This window comes from Rhinopithecus roxellana, chromosome 18 (assembly GCF_007565055.1).
Source record: "Rhinopithecus roxellana isolate Shanxi Qingling chromosome 18, ASM756505v1, whole genome shotgun sequence".
NCBI lineage: Eukaryota > Metazoa > Chordata > Mammalia > Primates > Cercopithecidae > Rhinopithecus > Rhinopithecus roxellana.
Window position 1 is genome coordinate 69062932 of NC_044566.1, and position 17183 is coordinate 69080114.

Below are 17183 nucleotides of genomic sequence, written 5' to 3' on the forward strand. Positions count from 1 at the left end.
AGTGCTGGGATTACAGATGTGAGTCACTGCACCCAGCCCTTGCTTATTTCTGAGTGCTCTGAATGCTGGACATAGAGTAGGCTCAATTTATCCATTCAATAAATATTTATTAAGCATGTACTATATGCCAGGCACAAAAATCCTCAATATTGACTTATTAGTTTCAAGGAATTTGAAACCAGTGAAATTACCTAACTGTGAAAATCATTCTGAGTACTGTACAGCAGCTCGGATATAGGCTATCTGAAAAGACTAGGGGAAAAAAAAATATCTGATGCTTCCTCGCACCCAGTGGTTCACACCTGTAATCCCAGCACTTTGGGAGGCCAAGGCAGGGGATCATTTGAGCTCAGGAACCAGCCTGGCCAATATGGTGAAACCCTGTCTCTACTAAAAATACAAAAACCAGCCAGGTGTGGTGGTGCACACCTGTAATCCCAGCTACTAGGGAGGCTGAGGGATGAGAATCACCTGAATAAAGGAGGTGGCTGTTGCAGCAAGCTGAAATTGTGCCACTGTGCTCCAGCCTGGGCGATAGAGCTAGATTCCATCTAAAAAATAAATAAATAAAAATAACCAATGCTTGAGAATAAATCCTTGGACGGTGGTTTTAGAGGGGAAGGTGATTCCTAGTGATTCCTAGTACATAGCCTCCCATGGTCCTGCCCCCACAGATTCGAGGCTTAAAATAAGAGTTTTGCAATGAAAGAAGATGCAAAAAAGGAACGAGTTGTTTCCTCTCCATTACCATGTGAAAGAAAAATGTAAGCTACCCACAGACGGACAGTAGGACATGGCAGCTATGTGCTGTCATTGGCGGTGTTCACTTTGGTTGTAGCTGCCTCATGTTCAGTATCGGTGGACAATGGCAGTGCCAGTGCCTTCTGCAGCACTAGCTGTATCTCCCGGACTTCTGCTCTCAGAATAGAAGGCATGGCTGAGAGCTAGAGGAGGGATGAGGAAACTGTGCCCACTTCCTGGTGACCAGGAATATGAGTTCGAGAAGCAGCTGGAGACACTTTTCAGGGATTCCCACAGTGGAGACACATTTCTGAATGGGATGGAGCAAGAGGAGGTAGAGAAATGTTTTGTACGAAATTTTATTGTTTTACATTCAGGCTGAGAAACTAGATTGCTTGAATATAATTTCACATTTTTAAATAAAATAATTCAGAAGGCATTTTTGGATCATAGTTTCCTTGAGATTTCTCATTATTAAAATTATTGTTTTTATATGATCAGGTCATAGGGAAAAAAGTCCCATTGATCCTGGGTGTTTAGATTTGGTATAAACAGGAACTCCCTTTATCAAAGCTGCCTTAGCAGCCTCCTGGTAAAGACATGAAAAGATAAAGAATCATTGTGCTGCTTATTTTAACAGAAGCAGAATTATGGCCTTCACAGCACAGCCTCACAGTGGCCGCAATTATCCCTGTCCAAATACGTTCACTTTTTCAAACCAAGCCCTCCCTCGTTCTATGGTTTCAACCTCATTTTTGTACCTTTTGGATTAGTAAGAGATTTTCTTTGGCTTTTGGAAGAAGTCAACCTCTCAGGAAACAATTGAATTAAACTTCATGTTTGTTTAAGGAGTCCTTGGATAGTACCCCACATCTGCCTTTCCTCAAAATGTCTCCGATGAAAGAATAAACAGAATGTTCTGCATTGTGTGGTATCCAAATGAGCAGGAAAATGTTTAACAAGTTCCATATTCTGAAAATGTTATCGTCCCAATAACACCGTAAGACTTGTTAAGTATTTCAGACCATTTCACAGCTTTACAGCATTCAGTACACTTCTGGCTTCATACTGTTAATTCTTATATAATGTAGTAGTTATCTAGAGAGCCTTCAACTAGCTAGCCTTCATTACCGAATTAGAAGGAACGGTTTTTTTGTTTTTTATTGTTTTTACGTTAGAAAATATATTTGAACAGATGAAGTTCAATCAGCTAATAGCCGCTATTTATTGAGCATCTGGTTTGTGCCAGGCATTGTGCTAAATTTTTTGACATCATTATAGTGTCTCATCTAATAAATACATTGTTAAGTAAGGTTTAAAAAAAAAGGTTTCACTTCATCTGCTTTTCTAAAATTTCCTAAGTTGAAAAGAAATTTCCAGCCTATGCAGAATGTTATCCAAGTATTTTAACACAAAGCCTTTTCTAGTTTTTATTTTCAATGAACTGTTTTCTCATGTTACACAAATGAGATGCGATATCTTATCAGAAAAAAAAATCCACAAAGCACTGGCATTCTTAATTTCTATTACTAATTTCCTTTTTGGTGCACAATGGTTTCGTTTTATTAGGTGTACATATTTTTAGTTACTTTATTCCTGGAAGTGGAACAATTTATTTTGGAGACATGAGGCCCAGAAGAAAATACTAGAAAAATGCAAAACAGAAAGTATAGAAAAGTTTAAGATGATTATTATTATGCACAAAGAAAGCAAAGGGGGAAGTTGCTCCGAAACTATCTTTAACAACGTGAAGGAATATTTTAGGAGGCACCTGAGTACAGAGAAGACAGACCAGAGGAAGTGGAGTTGAATTACAGAAAAGTGGTATTTAAAGAACACTCTCTAACCAACATAGATGCAGAAACGGTCATGCAGATGACTTGAGAGGTGAGGAGATCTCCCAACCCCTCTGTTTCTTAAAGACTTGTGAAATCACCTCTAGCTTTAGAAGGAGAGGGGGAGTCTTCGGATATTACTATGCCAGTGGACAGGGCCAGCACTGGTTAAAATCCTGGAGGCTTACTAGGATTTCTTTCTACCTTACTATACAGTGAAACATTTTGAGGCTTGTCATAAAGAAAACAGCAAACATGGTTGATGTTTGTTCTTTTGACACAGGTCAATCTTCCTGACTTCCTCAAACAAATAAAAAGATGATGATGATGATGATTTGAGACAGAGTCTGGCTGTGTCACCCAGGCTGGAGTGCAGTGGTGAGGTCTCAGCTCACTGCAACCTCTGCCTCCCAGATTCAAGCAATTCTGCCTCCGCCTCCTGAGTAGCTGGGATTACAGGCATGTGCCACCACACCTGGCTAATTTTTGTATTTTTAGTAGAGATGGGGTTTCACCGTGTTGGCCAGGCTGGTCTCGAGCTCCTGACCTCAGGTGATCCACTTGCCTCCGCCTCCCAAAGTGCTGAGATTACAGGCGTGAGCCACCCTGCCCGGCCTAAAAAGATTTTTAAACAAGACAAAATTGTGACTGCTATTAAATGTATCTGGTAACTGATTCCAATAGTATTTCAATGCTTTGGAACAATAACCATTTTTAGTGCTTTTGAGAGTGTAAAGAAAGGGAGAGCAGAGAGTGACTTGCCACAGGCCTGCTGCCTGGAGACCTGGTAATCTGTGGGAGTAACACAGTTCCGACTTCTGCACTCTGGAAAGCCAGAGTCAGTTTCAGATGTAGGCAATTTACATTTATAGACCGGGTCAAGCAAATTGGACAGTTTAAGTGAGCACTGAATGAATGGGAACATAAATATGTTGGGGCCTATAAATGGTCATATTTATGGAGTGCAGTAAAATCCGTATCTCTCCCCACTTGGAGAAACTTTGCCAAGTGGATTGAATGCAGTGGTCACGATACTGAGTGCTGAAACCACGGGAGAGGCAAACTCTGTTCTTGATATTGAACTTCCAGCGTCTATAGTACTATTTCAGATGCACTTGAATATTCACTATCCCGTGGTAGAGAATGCGTAATAGTGCTAAGAAACATCAACAACATCAACAACAACAACACACAAATAAACGAAGAAACAAAACCCCCAAACCAAAAGCAAACCACTTCCTTTTGAACTCACTCATAAATCTCCAAAATCTGTACCAGACTGTCAAACTCAGCCTAATTTTTGGGAAAATATACTCCATATGTCATTTGATAGAAAGAGAAAGATTAAGCCAACTCCAAGTAATAAAAAATGGGTAACCGGTCCCACGGCACAGCACTCACTACTGTTTTATTCATTATGGTGGGTTCTGTTTGGTAGTCTTAGAAGAGAAGCTGAAGATTGGAGCCTGGCTTACGTTACAATCCGAGTGTCGGAATAGATTTAGCCTTCCAAATACAGGAAGCACGGTCCTCCAGTTGTTGAACTCTAGTGTGAGCTAGCATGGTGGGGTCTGAGTCCTGAGTAGGGAGCAAGTTCACTAAGCCAGCAGTCTTTCTAAAAGACAACTAGAGAAATCCAAGAAGAGATCCTCTCTGCCGCTTTGTGTGTCACGGTAAGAAAACACCGCCTCCCTATGGAAATATTCTGACATTGTTGCTTTGTCTCTAACTCACTGGAGATTCCAAGATAAGTATACATATGTAACAAACCTGCACGTTATGCACATGTACCCTAGAACTTAAAGTATAATAAAAAAAAAAAAAAAGAATAAAGAAAACTTGGGATTCTGATCATTGATGTGTATCAATTTTCACACTCCCTTCATTAATTTCACCATGAGCTATTGATCTCCGCAGACTTCAGCACTGATTGTTTTTTCCCCACTAAACCAGTTTAAGTGCTCTGGTTTTTACGGAGTGATAAAATCATGCTATGTCTAATTGACTAAAATGAATTAGAAACTCTGTTTTTTGTTTTTTTAACTTTTTATTTGCAAGTAATTTCAAAATAGAGAAAAAGCTGCAAAAATAAAGAACACTACAAAAGAACCACGGATTGTTAAGATTCTGGGTGATCCATTTTATGTCCATGCGGTGACTCATAAAATTGAATTAACCCTACTCCTGATTTGTGGCTATCTGTCACATAGACTTATAGACAGAAGCACCATCATTACTAGTTTGACATTGTTTGGTATGACAGAACCCAAACCATTCTCTTGCACTGGTCATTGATTTTTCCCTGTTTTCAACAAATTATTAAATCTAAATCCTATGCTTAGTGAAATACTATTTGGGTAGCCCACTGCTAGCAGCTTGGCTAACTTCACACATATTATGTGTGAAGCTGAACTTTGGGCCTAAGTGCTACAACAAATTATTAAATCTAAATCCTATGCTTAGTGAAATACTATTTGGGTAGCCCACTGCTAGCAGCTTGGCTAACTTCACACATATTATGTGTGAGGCTGAACTTTGGGCCTAAGTGCTAAACTGAATACAATTTTGAGGTCTTCAAATTCAGAGAAAAATATAGGAACACCGTAACAGGCCTAAGACTTCCTAGCTTTGGCTCTTGCACTCCATCTTCTGGCTAAAAGTTGGTCTTGAGATGTTTAAATTGAATACACCATTCATTACAATTAGTTACATGACATAGAGACTTCAGAGCATTAGACTGATTTCAGCAAAAGAAACGCATGAACGTTATACCCATGAAAATGTACTACCTCCACAGGAAAAAAAAGCAATTTACAGGATCAGAAGGAAGATGACTACAAAGCTAAAATGACGTCCTGTGCTCACCTGGAATGCCGATCTGTGATGCTCATGTCAGGAGTATGCAGGCCAAGGTTTTAAGGCCAGGTGGCACAGGCAGAGAAGAAAGAGGTGGGAGGCGGGGTTAGGCACAGGGAGCCATGGTCTGATTATTGCGATTTTACTTTACATCTTAGGTAACTTTTCTCCAAGACACCAGCTCTGAGATCTACACTCCTTGAAGGCAAGAACTGAGTCCTGTTCATCTTTGTATCATCCACAGACCACACAGTGTCTTGTTGAATGAGTGAATTAAGAATGAGCCACTAATGTATTCACTCTTTTTTAAATGTGCAGCCATGCTATTTAAATTAATCTGAAACACAAACATTAAATTTAGAAATATTTCTAGAAATACGTCTGTGTAGTCACATTTTTCGATTTGCTCCTGAGATGGAGCCTATTTGTGGAAACAAATGATCTATTTAGAGTTCTAATTATTCCAGACCCAGAGTGGGCTAGAATGAGTATATAGTTTACATCCAAAATTAACTGTTATCTTTTTGGGGTTTTAAAAGCATCATAAACAATTCTACAGATCCTATCTATAGATTCCATATGCTTTGGCCTCTTCTGGATTTAACAATATTTGCAACCTACTCTTAAAAGAAGTGAAATAATTGTCATGATGCCATGGTAGTGACTGTCTCAACTGTAAGAAACATGAAGGTTTTGGATAATTGAAGCAACGAGACATGGAGACAGGTTTCTACACAACATCAAGTTTAAATCTCCCAGGGACTAGGATCCTTTTTGCGTAGATAGTCCCTGTCCTTAACCTCATCTATACTTTGACTCTACAAGCTTTGCTGATAAGTTTCACTGAGGGTCAAAATACAATGCAGGGCCAGGCATGGTGGCTCATGCTTGTAATCCCAGCACTTTGGGAGGCAGGCGCTTGAGCTCAGGAATTTGAGGCCAGCCTGGCCGACATGGTGAAACCCTATCTCTATTAAAAGTACAAAAATTAGCTGGGTATGGTGGCTTATGCCTGTAATCCTAGCTACTTGGGAGGCTGAGGCAGGAGAGTCGCTTGAACCCGGGAGGCGGAGGTTGCTGTGAGTGGAGATCGTGTCACTGGACTCCGGCCTGGGCAACAGAGCGAGACTCCATCTCAAAAAAATACAAAAGTATACAGTGCAGTATTATAGCTAATTCTGACCAAAGGGAAAAATAGTGAAAAAGAAGACCTGCCGTTTATCAAAGACCTACTGTGCGCCCCATATTCTCTACATGCATTGCCTCCTTTCATCATCTAAGCACCACGTGGGATCATAGAGACACGCAGAGCTCAGCTTTGGCCTTGCGTTCAGCTAAAATCCTGCTGTCTGCCTTTGCTTCCATTCTGGAAGCCTGCTTTATGTCACCCCTGAACTTGCATCTGATCAATGGTCATCCACTTGCATAGGCTACCATTGTATCTAATCATTATAAGAACATCAGTGATACAAAGGTGGTGTGACATTTTAATTTGTTGTTGATATTACGATACAGTTTTCACTTTTAAATATAGATAAACATTCAGTTTGAATGTTTATGACAAAACACATAAACAGTGAAAAACCTCCTTTAAGTGTTTAGAGATTGGAATTCCATCAGTCCAAGTATGAATTCATACTTTTTTTTGAGACGGAGTCTTGCTCTGTTGTCCAGGCTGGAGTGCAGTGGTGCGATCTCAGCTCACTGCACACTCTGCCTCCCGGGTCTACACCATTCTCCTGCCTCAGCCTCCTGAGTAGCTGGGACTACAGGCGCCCACCACCATGCCAGGCTAATTTTTTGTATTTTTAGTGGAGATGGGGTTTCACCATGTTAGACAGGATGGTCTTGATCTCCCGACCTTGTGATCCACCTGCCTGGGCTTCCCAAAGTGCTAGGATTACAGGTGTGAGCCACTGCACCTGGTCGAATTCATACTTCTTATTGCAAGACTGCAGTGAGCGCAAAAGTCATTAATCTTATGTAAAAGAAAGCATGTTTTAGGATCTGTATCTTTTTTTGAGTCCACCAACATACATGGAAATTTAGATGACAATACATGGCAGAAAAAAAAAGATTAATAGGCCGGGCATGGTGGCTCACGCCTGTAATCCCAGCACTTTGGGAGGCCAAGATAGGAGGATCGTTTGAAGCCAGGAGTTTGAGACCAGCCTGGGCAACATAGTAAGACCCCTGTCTGTATATATATATAAAAAAAATGTAGCTAGGTGTGGTGGTAGGAGCCTGTAGATGTAGCTACTTGGGGAGCTGAAGAAGGAGGATCACCTGAGTTTAGAAGTTTGCGGCTTCAGTGAGCTGTGATTGCACCACCACACTCCAGCCTCTGAAAATGTGAGATTCTGTCTCAAAAAAGAAAAAATCACAAGGAGGAAAATCTTCCAAATCATTCTACAACAAGGTATGTTACACATCATCTTTGATTCAGATGCAATAAAGACTAAAGGGAGAAATGTAGAATATTTATATTAAAATGAGCTACTCAAACACCTTGCTTCTCTAACAATCACAGGTGAAAGTGGGCTCTATTTATATGTTTGGTAGGCAGCTGACAGAGGAGAAATCTTACAGTGGAGAAATTATTGTATCTTCCCCATCATGTCAAATTTATAACATTTGACTGATACAACGTTAATGATAAAATCATGTTAATGAGGTGAGTTGAATGCAAGAATGGCTCTAATTCTCTACCCCTCCACATATTCAGACTCTCGAAATGTGACTTTGGAGCCCCTCCCACCTAGAGGCGGAGTCTATTTTCCCACTTAGAATCTGGGCAGCTTTGTGATTTGCTTCGCCTAACAGAATGCAGCAGAAGTGACCATTCTGAACTGAGTTCTCAGGAGGCCTTGCAAGCTTCCATTCTCAACCTTTGAACCCTCTCATGTCATGAGGGCGAGCTCAGTTCTCTACAGGAAGATGAGAGACAGTGTGGAGCAGAGACATGTGGCAGGCAGCCCTCCACCCACCCGGCAAGTGGCTGCAACCCCGGGAGTTGAGTCAGCCCGGCTGAGACTCTACAGTTCTGGCCCAGGTCAGTAGAACCACCCAACTAACTGACAGAATGGTGAAGAACAGATGTTTATTGTTAAATACAACTGAAGTTTTATGGTTACTGGTTACACAGTGTTATGACACAAATAATGATATAGTTAATGATTACTTTTTTGTGGTTTTTTATTTTTTTGAGATGGAATTTCACTCTTGTTGCCCAGGCTGGAGTGCAATGGCGTGGTCTCGGCTCACTGCAACCTCTGCCTTCCAGGTGCAAGTGATTCTCCTACCTCAGCCTCCCAAGTAGCTGGGATTACAGGTGCCCGACACCAAACCCAGCTAATTTTTGTATTTTTAGTAGAGACGGGGTTTCACCATGTTGGCCAGGCTATTCTCAAACTCTTGACCTTAGGTGGCCTCTCGAAGTGCTGGGATTACAGGCACGAGCCACCTTGCCCAGTCAATTATTACATTTTAATAAGAATATCAGGTTTATCCTTTTATTCCAGAAATCGATGTTATCATGGTAATATTTGGCCTTGTTGCAGCAACTTTTCCACTTAGCCATTTAAAATTCAGCCAAAGTATGGATTTGGTGCATCTCTAAGAGGTAATAATTGTTATCTTCAGCTTAAAAATAATTTTTAAAAAGCACACGTACAATTGAGGCTCATGAGGGTTTCTCAGACCCAAGTTCTAGCTATCTCACTCCAGAGCTGTGTTAACACTAAGCTACATCCTTCTGAGGCAGCTCACACCTGTAATCCCAGCACTTTAAGTGGCCGGGAAGGGAGGATCACTTGAACCCAGGAGTTCAAGCCCAGTCTGGGCAACACAGAGAGGCCTTGTCTCTACAGAAAATTTAAAAATTAGCCGGGCATGGTGTTGCGTGCTTGTAGTCCCAGCTACTCAGGAGGCTTGAGCCCAGGAGTTCGAGGTTGCAGTGAGCTGTAATCATGCTATGCACTTCGGCCTGGGTGATAGAGCGAGATACTATCTTTAAACAAACAAAACAAATAAAACAACTCTAGCTACATCAGGAATGAGCTCCAACAAGAATGGAGAAGTCATTGTATGGCGTGATAGATGATTTATTCTGGGTAGAAAATGAAGAAAGCTGCTTCCATTTGAAAACTGATACCTGTGTACACTATTAAAAATAACTGGGGCCAGGTGTGGTGGCTCAAGCCTGTAATCCCAGCACTTCGGGAGGCCAAAGTGGGCAGATCATTTGATGTGAGAAGTTTGAGACCAACGTGGCCAACATGGTGAAACCCCGTCTCTACTAAAACTACAAAAATCAGCTGGGTGTGGTGGCGCGCACCTGTAATCCCAGCTACCCGGGAGGCTGAGGCAGGAGAATCACTTGCACCTGGGAGGCAGAGGTTGCAGTGAGCCAAGATCACGCTACTGCATTCCAGCCTGGGCAACAGAGTGAGACTCCATCTCAAAAACATAGTATTAATTTGATGATTTTCTGGGAAAAGGGTCTGATAGCAGGAAGTACTATAATCCCATCACATACTGACACACAGATACTCAGTAAAAGTTTATTGAATTGATGAAACACGTTTCAGTGAAATATATTTTGCAGTTTAAAGAAAAATCTCTTATTTTTTCTTTTTTTTTTTTTTTTTTTTTTTTTTGAGGCAGAGACTTGCTCTGTCACCCTGAGTGGAGTGCAGTGGCACAATCATGGCTCACTGTAAACTTGAACTCCTAAATTCAAGTGATCTTCCCACCTCAGCCTCCCAAGTAGCTGGGACTACAGGTGTGAGCCACCACACACAGCTGATTTTTTTTCTTTTTTGTAGAGATAGGGTCTTGTTATGTTGCCCAGGCTGGTCTGGAACTCCTGGGGTCAAGCCATTCTCCCGCCTTGGCCTTCCAAAGTAGTGGGTTTACAGCCGTGAGCCACCATGCCCAGCCTCTTAAAATTATTTTGCAATACAGTCCTTTCTGTTACACTCCTGACGTAGTTACTCTAAAATTAGAGCACCAATGTGACCACATGGGTCTCCTCAGATTCAACTAAACTGCCATTTGAGGGGAAGTTGTTGGGGAATGAAGCAGTGTGTTTGTAAGATTGGCACAAACGAAGTCAACTAGCCTGTGAGTAAGGATGCCAGTGATAGAAGGCAAATGGACGGGGTAGATAAGATCAGTGGTTCCCAAAGTGATTTGAGGACCAGCAACATCAGCATCACCTGGGAACTTGTTAAAGGCAGATTCTCGGGCCTCGCTCCGGCCCGTGGAATCAGAACTCGAGTCAGGCTCAGCAATCTGGGCTCTAACATACACTTTGTTTTTTTTTTGAGACAGACTCCTGCTCTGTGGCCCAGGCTGGAGTGCAGTGATATGATCTCATCTTACTGCAGCCTCTACCTCCTGGGCTCAAGTGATCTTCCCGCCTCAGCCTCCTGAGTAGCTATGGGGCATGCCTCCACGCACAGCTAATTTTTGTATTTTTTGTAGAGACGAGGTATCACCATGTTGCCCAGGCTGGTCTTGAACCCCTGAGCTCAAGTGATCCGCCCACCTTTGCCTTTCAAAGTGCTGGGATTACAGATGTGAGCCACTGTGCCCAGTCTCCAACACACTCTCCATGATTCTGATCCTGCTGAAGCCTGAGCACCACCAGGTAAGAGAACAGCGTCATTCCAAAGGAGGGTTTCCTCCTTCCTGTGCTTTAAGTGTGGGTCTTACTCTCAGTCCAGAAAGGTGGAACCAGGCAGCTGTGACCTTCCTTGTTCTCTGCTCCCAGAGGTTCCTGCAGAAGTTGGAATTTCCTTGTTCTGTGTCTCAGTTTGTTAAAAATGAAAGTGTAGGGGAGAAAAAGGTTGGGAGAAGGTAGCTAGTGATTGCCCTTGGCTGCCCGTGGCTGTGACCTCCTGCCACCACCTCACTTTCCCCTGGTTTCTGGTGCAGGTCAGCAGCCTCCCCTCTCCTTCAGCGGAATCCTGTGGCTGCTCTGAGGAGGTCGAAGTACCTTGTATGTCATGTGAAAACTATGTCCAAGCAAAGTGCTTTGCCTCCAGCTGCGAAATTGATTCGTGGCTTAAAATCCCCAAAGAGCGTCTGCCACCAGCTGGAGTTGCTATTTTAAACCTAGACAAAAGGAGTGTGTGAGACGGGGAGGGACTGTGTATTATGTACAGGAAAAAAAAAGTTTTAAAATATTTTTTTCCTCAGAATTGGGAAATGGCACATACAGGGGAAGAAATGTGTGAGGAAAAGTGATATTATTTTACTTCCTATATTATAATTTTTTGGTCTGATAGCCTAAAATTTAGTTAATTGTAACAAAGCTCCTTCTGAAATTAGAATCAAGAAATTCAGCTTTTGGGGATTTAAGGGACTGTGGAATTAGATGAAAAAGAAGATGAAATCCAGCCCCTGCAGACTCCAGGGAAGGTGTGTTCCTTGTTGACCGCTTGCCTGGGTGAACTGTCTGGTTACATTCAGGAACGCTCTGTGCAATACCGCATGGAAATCAGAAGTGCCTTTTACCACAGACACAACAGATTCAATATTCCTCAGATCTGGACTTTTTTCCCCTCCAAATTAATTGTTCTCCATAAAAATGAGTTTCAAACATCCAGTTAAAACCTGCCAATGATTCACTGCCTGAGGACACTAAGCCTGCAGAAAAGTTTACCCATGAATCATCCCGTTAGTGTTGCCATAACTTGTATTTTTTATTGATACCTAATATACATATTTATGGGGTACATATGATATTTTGATGCATACGTACAATACGTAGAGCAAATCAAGGCAATTGGGGTATCCATCACCTCAAACATTTATCATTTCTTTATTTTTGTTTGCTTGTTTGTTTGTTTTTTGAGATGGAGTCTTGCTCAGTCACCCAGGCTAGAGTGCAGCGGCGTGATCTGGGCTCACTGCAACCTCTGCCTCCTGGGTTCAAGCGATTATCCTACTTCAGCCTCCCAAGTAGCTGAGACTACAGGCACTTGCCACCATGCCTAGCTAATTTTTGTACTTTTAGTAGAGACGGGGTTTCACCATGTTGGCCAGGCTGGTCTCGATCTCCTGACCTCGTGATCTGCCCACTTCAGCCTCCCAAAGTGCTGGGATTATAGGCATGAGCCACCATACCCGGCCTATTCATCATTTATTTGTGTTGAGAACATTCCAAATCTTCTCTTCTAGCTATTTTGAAATACACAATATTGATAACTGTAATCATCCTACTATACTAAAAAACACTAGACCTTATTTCCTCTAACTGTATGTTTGAACCCATTAACCAACTTTGCTTCATCCCTCCTCTCCCCCCACCCCTTCCCAGTCCCTGGTAACCATCACTCTAACTTCTGCTCTATGAGATCAATGTTTTTAGCTCCCCAATATGAGTGAGAACATGCAATATTCGTCTGTGTCTGGCTTATTTCACTTCACACAGTGACCTCTGGCTCCATTCATATTGCTACAAATGATATGATTTCCTTCTTTTTATGGCTGATGAGTATTCCATTATGTATATATCTCACATTTTCTTTATTCATTCGTTGATGGATACTTACATTGGTTCCACATTGTGGCTGTGGTGCATAGGACTGCGATAAACATGGGAGTGCAGATATCTTGATAAACTTACCGCTTTTCGGGGGTTATATATGCCTAGAAGTAGGATTGCTGGATCAAATTAGCCATTATTTTATTTACTCTGCAAACATTTATTGAGCACTTACTAGGTGGTAAACTAATACAGAATATAAAAGTAAAAAGATACTTAACCTATAGGAAGGAAACAAATGTGACAGATAATGAATTAAATAAGACGTAGTGAGTGCTATGGTGAATCTTGTTCAACCTGGGCATAGAGGAGGGGAGCAGTGAAGAAACCTCCCCTGAAGACGAGAGTCCCAAGCTAGGTGAAGAAGAGGGAGGGGGGTTTCAAGCAGGAGGAGGGGACTCTGCAAAGACAGACCAGTCTGAAAACACAAAGGACTAAGAAGTCCTCCTGACTGGCAGGCCACACCTGGAGAGTGGCTGCGGAATGGAGCTGGGAAGAGCATTCAGCTGTGGCTAGCATCATCTGCCAAGGTCAAGCTCTAGAAGATAACTCCACTGGGAGTTTGCAGGTGGCCTGGACAGGTTGGATGGAGGGCAGACAGAGACTACAGGAGAAGCAAACTGAATATTTTCATTTGTCTCCAATTAGTTACATCATAAACTCTCATCCTCCCAAACCACAGCTGACACTTCCCCAACCAAAACAGGCCAGAATTCCTGGTGGATAAAATTCACTGTTATAAGATCAGTGGCTATTTGCAGAATGGAACCAACAAATCAATAAAAGGCTTCTTTTGAAATTTCCAGTATTATTAAAGAAAAAACAGAAATAATGTTTTAAGTTGTTATGTGCATTTAAAAAATGTTAAAAAGGTTAAAAATGTTATATTTGTTTTTAAAATGGTGAATGCTACTGAAGCACCTTTTCAATGCACCTTAAGATTCTGAAGCAGAAGGATGCTGCCATCTGGTGCTCGGCCACTGCTTTGGGAGCAAGTTATGTGGAACAGAAAACTACTATTCTTTTGGCCCAGATGTTTTATTTTCAGCTAATGCATAGATTCTTACACAGTGCAGGGGGTAAAAAATCAAAGTTTGTGATAGAAAAATACATAAAAATTGAAAAAAACAAATACAGATGGGTGGAACAGCTGCAAGGATCGCATTGGAAGCAAGTATGCTCTGCCTTCACAAGCTCGGGGACAGGGCTGAGAACGGGAGAAATGTCTCTCATGCCCCCCAGTGTCTACTGGCCTGACCTGCAGCATCCAAAGATTTTTCAATCATTTCAGAGAAAATCCCGCCAATTTACATCACAGTGAATTTTAATTCATCATCCTTATTTACAAAAGTTTCCTCCTCCTTTTTTATTATTATGACAATAATTTAAATATTTAAGTGTGGTAGACAGAGGCCTGGTGTTTGCTGATGTCTGTGTGCATGGAATTTACTCTGGCTGCAATATGGGGCTAATTAAGGACGCCAAGAGGAGCTCGAGGATGTGATGAGGTGACTGCTACCCGTGAATAAACGTGGGAGATCTTCTGAAATTATTACCGGGTGGACAGGGACCAGGGCTGTGTGCCTATAAACTGCAGCAGAGTGTGTGAAAGTGAAAACTAGTGCTGAGCAGAGACCATGGCCAAAGAGGAAAACCGTGAGGACAGGAGGAGAACCAGAGATGGGCACTTGGTGGGAAGCCCTTGTGTACGCTGGACCACGGGAGGAAGAAGAACCCGACTAGACCTGGAATTCAGTGTTGCTCCAATCTAGTTTAGCTGGAAGACACACATTAGAATAAGCATCTCTCAGTAAACAAACAAGAGGCCATTAAGAAAAGAAATCCCATTTTAGAGAACCAATCAAATAATGTGATCAAACTAGTGAAGAAAATGGTTTACCTATATCTGCTCTTCCAGTTCTACCAGAAGCTGCTAAAATTTGATGTTTAAAATTCTTTTAAACCTAAGAACGTGGACAAAATTAAAATTCACACCACAGACTTTGAGGAAATGTTTCCTGCATGTGGTTTTGGTGGGAAGAGGAAATAGAACCACCACAACTCAATGAATCTATTTATTCACCTGTTCCTTGGAAGCCCAATCTCCTCCACCTCCTTAAGCCTTAAGACCAAGCCCCCAGTACCGTGCCCACTGCACAGGAGATCTCAGTAAATGTTTGTTTATAGGATTTGAAGTAACCAAGATAAAATGATGCAAGGAGGTCTCACAGACACAGAACAATGACTACTATTATATCACGAAATACTCTACAACTCATTTGTCAGTAGGTTGGATATTTTTGTGAAGCAACTTCTCATATGCTGATATTTACCCATCCTTCTATATTTCCTCAAGAGTACCTTACTGTTAGTCTCCACCAACTCCCTCTTCCCCTCAATGAAAATGTATTCCTGGGCTGGGCGCAGTTGCTTATGCCTGTAATCCTGGCACTTTGAGAGGCTGAAGTGGGTAGATCACCTGAAGTCAGGAGTTCAAGACCAGCCTGGCCAACATAGTGAAGACTTATCTCTACTAAAAATACAAAAATTAGCCAGGTGTGGTGGTGCATGCCTATAGTCCCAGCTACTCAGGAGGTTGAGGCAGGAGAATCTCTTGAACCCAGGAGGCGGAGGTTGCAGTGAGCTGAGATTGTACCACTGCACTTCGGCCTGGGTGGCAGAGTGAGACTCCATCTAAAAAAATAATAAATAAATAAATAAATAAAAAGTATTTCCATCAGAAAGCCACCTGTTCATTCTTTCTGACACTGATTTATTATAATCACAAACGCACTGCTTTTCAGAGCACAATTTGTGTGGCTGCTCAAAAACGTCATAAGGCATAACAGCTAACAAAACTTATCTTACCAATAAAATATCAAGATAATTCAATTGTATTCAAAGGAAGAAGAAACACTTTTTATCAACTAACACCGCTGGTTTGACATAAGTGAACCCAGAGCAGTGGGAAGAATGGAAGCAGGTTTTAGTCCACAGCTTCCCGTGCTTCATGCTCTCATGGTCCGGGGATAGTATTTTTAAAACACAGTGTCTCTGCCCTTTTGAGATGCAGCAGATGAACACGACAGTCATGCCTTACTTTTCCCAAGAATTAAAAGAATGTGACATATGCCCGGTAAAACAATCTTCGGCTATACCCACTGAATGAACCAGGAACACGGTGTGTCATCGGGAGAGGGCAGCACATTCCCCCTGGCTACGTCCAGAAGCTGGTTTCCCTTTGAGTCAGCTGAAGAGTGTCCCAAGTCCTCACTCAATCCTAAAAAGCCCAGAGTTACAAGCATGGGTGGCTGTGAACTGCAACTGCAAGGCTTCCAAAAATCAAGGCTGACTCCTCATGCAAATTTCAGGACCGCCCTGGACATTAAAACACACGAACGAACAATATAGTGAGTTCTCTTTTCTGAGACCTGGAGTGGTTCCGGCTCCCACCCGCATAGAAATGATGATTCCTCGACATGAAAACCCCAAGAGGCCTTTGGGGCAGATGGCTTTTCTTGGTTCTGTGGAAGTAAAATGCTTGAGAAGCAACTTATCCAGGGGTATCTAAATTTTTGTGTTTTTTTCTAAGTATTAGATGTTCCATAAATGTCGTCTTTAGGATAACTTGACAAATCCTGACTTGGGCAGGTGCAGTGCACATGCCTATAGTCCCAGCTACTCAGTAGGCAGGAGGCTGAGGCAGAACATCTCTTAAGCACAGGGTTCGAAGCAGCCTGGGCAACATAGTGACGTCTCATCTGAGATTAATTAATTTAAAAAAAATACTGATGTGAGGGGTAAAAAATCACATTCAGGAAAAGCCTGATCTTGTAGTTGGTGTGTAATCGCATATTTCCTAGTGGAGATTGCATTTTATTCTGCCTGAGCTGAGGGTCAGCAGTGGACTACGTACACAAGTCAGCAGAGTGGAGGAAACATCCAAAGCCGCACGTGACCAGTGGCTGGCCTGCATTGACAGGAAAATGATGGACCATGGGTTCCATCTAGTATCCTTGGTTTTCTTAGGAAAACCAAACAAACAGCAAACAGAAAGTCTGAGCAAATAGCCTTGAGAAAGGCAGGCTGGAGAGAGACTGCAGACACTTGCCTTTAGAAAGTTCCATCCCAAGAGGGAGCCTTACAAAATAAAAGTCTTCCTGAGCAGAGAAGACACTTTGTCAGGGAGTTTTGGA